The following is a 6,442-nucleotide window of genomic DNA, read 5'->3' as shown; positions in this document are numbered from 1 at the left end:
TATATGACTGTGTCTTTGACTTCCAGCAGGTCAAGTCCTTTGTTGTTTTTTTAATTGGGTTGTTTGCATTTCTGTTACTGATGTGTGAGGTTTTTAATGTATTCTGGACAATAAAACCTTATCCCCGGACTTCCCTGGTGGCGCAGTGGATAAGAATCCGTCTGCCAATGCAGGGGACACGTGTTCAAGCCCTGATGCGGGAAGATCCCACATGCCGCGGAGCAACTAAGCCCGCGAGCCACAACTACTGAAGCCCGCGTGCCACAACTACTGAAGCCCGCGCGCCTAGAGCCCGTGCTCCGCAACAAGAGAAGCCACCATGATGAGAAGCTTGCGCACCGCAACGAAGAGTAGCCCACGCTCACTGCAACTAGAGAAAGCCTGCGCACAGCAACAAAGACCCAACTCAGCCAAAAATAAATAAATAAATTTATATATTAAAAAAAGACCCAATGCAGCCAAAAATAAATAAATAAAATAAATGTATACATACAAAAAAAACCAACCACACAACTCTTTGTGAAATATTGACATCGTGGTGACATGGCTCTCTCGTTTCCTAGAACCCTTTCCATCATTCCATTTATTTTAGTCTGCTTTGATGTCATTCAATATAATTAAAAATGTTTTGCATATGGTTCTCTCTGTATGTTTCATTAATTAGACTTATTTTGATAATTGAATAATTTCATTTTTACCTTTGGACATGTTACCTTTTAAGTTATACACTCAACTTCTTTTTGGTAACGATTAGAAAGGTATTGATGTTTGTTTTTATATTGTTTGCATTCTGAAAACCTGTTAATCACTTTCGTTTTTATGGTTACCCCCATGAGGTTCTATATGCACAACTGTTTCAGCAACAAGATACTTTTTTTCTTCCTTTATAATTCAAATACCTATTTCTCCTGGCACCAGCTAGGCTATCTAGGAAACAGCTAAAGGGGTGATGGGTATGCAATTTTATTGAATAAGTGACATTTGACTACTTATATGTACTTTCTATCATGAAAAAAAATGTTGGAGATGCCTTTCAAAAGATTATGAAAGTTCTCATCTATTCTTAAATTAGTAAGAAATTTGTCATGGATGTTAGATAGTATAAAACACTTTTTATCCATGCATTGAGATTATTTGAGATAGCTTTTTATAAATGTGGTATTATGGTGAGTTATATCGATGATATCACAGCATTTTATATTTGAAAACGCAATGCAGAAAAATGCATAAAATGTACACTCGACAGAAATATGACAAAATAAACATCATGACATCACAAACTGGACAAGAAAGAGAGGCTGCGGCTACACCTCACATCCCAGTAGTTATGATGACCTGTCAGGAGAGCCACCCGCCCGCTCAGTCACCAATATCCTACCTTTTAAAAGGTCATTTCCTTTCTCCCTCTAGTTTCATTACCTATGTATACAATAATTTTGCCTGTTTTATATTGCATGTAAATAGAATCAAAGAGTATGTATCATTTTATATCAAATATCTCTTGTTCAAAGATATTTACAATCTTCCTGCGCTTAGCCCTTCATTCACTTTATTAATCTATTATTATCCTTCTAGGACTATACAATTTTCGTGTATTGATTCAACTGCCAGCCACTATTTTGGTGTTAACAAACCAATTTGTAAAAAAAAAAAAATTAAAAAAAAACCCAGTATCTGCAATGGGCTTAAAGCGATGTGCACTTTGGGCGCGGGGGTGGGAGGGGAAAAAAAAAAAAAAGCGACGTGCACTAAAAGGACGTCAGCCTATACCAAATTGCAAAAGAAAAAAAACCCCAAATCAAACCCGATTTATCATCCCTGGGGCCAAAAGACATTGTAATGGAAATGAGATGAGTTTTATATAACTACAATTAGTTAAAGACCTAGATAACAAAATATATGCAGTACGGATGAAGGGGACATAGCGGGATAGTTAATGCCCAGGTTTTTTGTTTTTAATGACATTTATTTTTTTCTTTCTAATTTTACAAGTAATCCATGTTCACTGCAGACAACTAGAAATTAATTAATTAAATTAAATTTAAAAATAAAATAAAGCTCTTGAATGAATACAGTGCACCAGAAAGATGACGACGACGACGATGATGATGACGATTGTTATTATTATAAGCAGGAAAATGCCCAATGTTCGGAGTGCACTTCAGAGCCATGTTCCCCAAGATCCAAACCAACCAAAATCAAGTAAGTCACAGAAAGACCCCACCGAAAGAGTCACCTCTTTCAGCCAAGGGGCTTGCTCAGTGAGCTCATGTAACTGAGTTTCAACTTTCCCAGGTGTTAATCCAGATAGCAGGTGGTGTTGGCCACAGCACACACATCTCCTTGCTCAGCTGTAAGATAACAGAGGCCTATCCTATTATCAGGAAAGACTCCGGCCAGAGTGTCTAAGGTTCTTTGTTGGGCAGCTGTGGATTCTGCCATACTTTCAGAAGTTATGGGGCAGTTCCTGATCAAGTGTCATTCACCTTTATTCCTCACCAGGAAGTAGGGGCCTGCCAAAGGAAGCAAATCCTGAGTCATCGACGCCTCCTGGAAAATCCTTTCTAAATTAACAATGTAAATTTAGGGGAGTTGAGCAATAAGGTGTCTCAGTAAGTTTGTAAACAGGTGGCAGCCCAGCTAGATAATGTGAGAGGCATTGCCCGCTATGCGGTAGCCATTCAAGCATTCATAGGCCCAAGGAGTACTGTTACCGAAACGCAAGTCCGTGTGCCCAACGCACAGTGAGTTTGGAACAAAGAAAGGTTTATTGCAGGGCCATGCAAGGAGATGGGTGGCTCATGCCTGAAAACCCCAAACTCCCCGAAAGCTTTCAGCAAAGCCCTTTTATAGGAAAAGTGAGGGAGGGGCGTGGTTAGTTGTTGCCAACTTCTTGGTGTCAGAGCCTTTGCTCTTGAGGTCAGGTCACGGTCAGGTCACGATATTCCTGTAAACCTCCACCAAACAAATGTTACTCTCTGCTCTGACAAGAAAAGGCAAGGTCCCAAGACACAACTTTCACTCTCTGAGGTCCAGGTGCTGGCTAGGAGGAGACAGATCTCGGTTGGTGGCTCCCTCAGGGCCAGGTCCCCAGACCCTGCCCAGCTGTCATAGCTGAGGAAGCCAGGCACCCATGACCCAATTGGCCCTCAGGCTCCTCAGGCCACCCAAACAGCGGGGGCCAGGTCCCACAGACTGTGTCCCACGCAGACTACCGTTGCCATGAGGTCGCAGAGGCGGGGATGGGGGAGAGGTTCACCGCTCCCTCAGGACCTGGGACAGGCCAGTGGGTGGTCCTGGTGAGGGCTCTGGAACCCTGCAGGACACACCCCCAGCCTGTTCCCTGGGCCCCCCAGCTCACCCGCCAATCCGAGGCCGGGTGAGCAGGAGGGCCCCGGGGAGAAGGCCAGGATCTGCCTCTTACCCCACTCTCCACCTGACGACCACCACTCGATGGTCGTCAGGTGGAGAGTGGGGTCACCACTCGGCGACCCTTGGCTCGATGCCCCTCCACCGGTTGCTCATTGACAGCTGCTCGCTTGGGGCGGGGACCACTGCAGCACCGACCAATGGCTGAATGGGCCCTCTAACGATCGCCCACTGACAGTTGCTAGCTTGGGGCGGGGCCCACTGTGCCGACCAATGGCTGAGCATGACCTCTAACGTGGCTCTAACCTTCCCGCGTTAATGGTCTCCCGGTAACAGTTGCCCGGTAACAGAGTGGGGGTGGTGGGTGGTGGGGGGTAACTGCTCGTAGCAACTGCCTAGGGCTAAGGGCTGCGCACTGCAGCACTCTTACAGTTCTGAGCAAACTTAGTTATTTAAATGAAGTCCCAGTTTCACATAAATACACTATTGATATTAAAGCTAATCTTAAAAATTCTTATATTTATTTATTGATCACACAAAAATTTTCCCCGATTCCATTCTTAAAATTTTTCTGTAATTTTCTATGTCCATTTTAGTTTATTCCTTTTTCTCTTGGAAATAACCAGCTTTACTTTAGGACAAAATCATTTTCTTTTTTTAAATTGTTTTTCTCTTTTTTTTTTGGCCGTGCCACACGGCATGCAGGATCTTAGTTCCCCCACCACAGATGGAACTCATGCCCCCTGCAGTGGAAGCAGGGAGTCTTAACCACTGGACCGCCAATGAAGTCCCGTAGGACAAAATCACTTTCATTTCCCTCATACCTCATACTGTTTCTAAACAAAAAACATATCTTACTTTCCTCGAAAGTAGAATTATTTCCCTAATTACTTTCAGTAGTTTTAATTACATGTATTAATTAGAATTCTTAACAATTAGAACTAAGTAAGCAACTGTCTTTACATTAGCATTTGGAAAATTGTCAGATTTACAAGAACTGTTTATACTTTCTAGAAACGTGCTGTTTCATAGAAAATTTCTCATTTTTACCAATGGAATATCTTTAATTCCTCCATAAAAGGAAGCAAAAAGTGGATAAACCTATGCTCAGTAACTGTTTCAGTATTTTTTCTTATTTGGAAATGATCTGGATATTCCATGTATTTAACTTAAATCATCATTTAACTTAGGAAAACTTTAAGATTCTAGGTTACCAAAAGACTTGGGGAGTCTTTTGGAAAATTCACCTAAAACCTTTTTATCTTGCAATCTATTTGCTTGTTTTCAACTATTATGTTTCCATTAGTTTTGAAAACTTAATTAAATCGTTATTTTTTTTCCTGACAAATTTTGTAAGAGATAAAGTGAAGTTACTTGACTTCAGGTAAACTTAAGTAAAAAAAAATTTTAACATCTTCATTGGAGTATAATTGCATTACGTTGTTGTGTTAGTTGCTGCTGTATAACAAAGTCAATCAGCTTATGTATACATATATCCCCTCCCTCTTGCGTCTAAGTAAAATTTTTTTTTTTACATCTTTATTGGAGTATAAATATTTATTGTGTGTTAGTTTCTGCTTTATAACAAAGTGAATCAGTTATACATATATTCCCATATCTCTTCCCTCTAAGTAAAATTTTTATATTTAATGCTGATAACTCTAAAGACATGCCTATTTTAATTAAACCAACAAATGCAAATTAGCTTCACTAGTGAATATTCTCCCAGATGACGTGACCCTGAAAAGCATTTTGGTTAGTTTCCACTACACTTCTGGGAATTTAATTTATATAAGCGCTTATTTTCTTTAAGGCAATTAAATAGAGCTCCTTTTACAATATAAATTAATTTTGTCAATACCATCCAGAGGTTAAAAAAAACACTGTATCTTTAATGTACATTCACAGACATACACAAACACACAGCTCCAAACAGAGACCTTAGAAGACACTTTAAGGGTTTCTTGTTTTTCTAAGTTGAAAATAACCTTTCCCCCTTTCCTTTTACTTCTCATTACAAATACATCCCTGAAGTTTGTACTTTAAACATACGGCCTAGATTAGGAGTTAACATTTTTTATCTCAAAGGCACAGGGAAATGATATAAATTCCTCTAAGAAGGACTCTGGCTTCCTAAGACCAATAACTTAAAAGCTTTTTGAGATAAATAGGGAAGGTTTTAGGATTGGTTAAAAAGAAATAGATATTGGATTGCCTCTACAGCTGTTTTTTTTTATTTGTTAAGACAAGTACAGTTGCTCTCAGTTCCTCAAAGAATTGGGTTGTAGTGTAAATGACATCATGCGTTGCTTCACCTCTCCACCTTTGCTGGAATGTTCTTTCCCTATGGGTACATTTAACTTAAGGTAAAAGGCCTAACGAAATTTTTTTCTTTCAGGCTCTGCATATCAGGTTCTAATCTGGCCAAATTTCTGGTTTAAAGTTATTAAGTCCTTTCAAATGTCGTGTCAGGTTTCAGCAGGAGCAGTGAATATTTTTGGTAATATGAACAACGTCTTGGATTCAAGAAGTGTCCCCAAAGAGGTACAAAATATATTATCTTCACGATATCTAGAGTCACTCACAAAAGAGCCAAAGAAAGCGCCATCAACTTGTATGTCCCAGGAAAACAGAAAGCTCAGCCAAGTTTTTTCTTTTTCCTATTTATTTATTTATTTATTTACTTTTGGCTGCATTGGATTTTCATTGCTGTGCGTGGGCTTTCTCTAGTTGTGGTGAGCAGGGGCCACTCTTCGTTGCAGTGCGTGGGCTTCTCATTATGGTGGCTTCTCTTGTTGTGGAGCATGGGCCCTAAGCACGTGCGCTTCAGTAGCTGTGGCAGGTGGGCTCAGTAGCTGTGGCTCGTGGGCTCTAGAGCACAGGCTCAGCAGTTGTGGTGCACAGGCTTAGTTGCTCTGCGGCATGTGGGGTCTTCCCGTACCAGGGCTCGAACCGTGTCCCCTTCATTGGCAGGCGGATTCTTAACCACTGCACCACCAAGGGAAGTCCCCCAGCCAAGTTTCTATGACATAAAACAAGACATGCAAGGAACCAAATCTATCCCTGGGAGAGA

Source organism: Phocoena phocoena, chromosome 3, assembly GCF_963924675.1.
Source record: "Phocoena phocoena chromosome 3, mPhoPho1.1, whole genome shotgun sequence".
Classification (NCBI taxonomy): domain Eukaryota; kingdom Metazoa; phylum Chordata; class Mammalia; order Artiodactyla; family Phocoenidae; genus Phocoena; species Phocoena phocoena.
The sequence above is the reverse complement of the archived record's forward strand: the minus strand, read 5'-3'. Positions refer to the sequence as shown.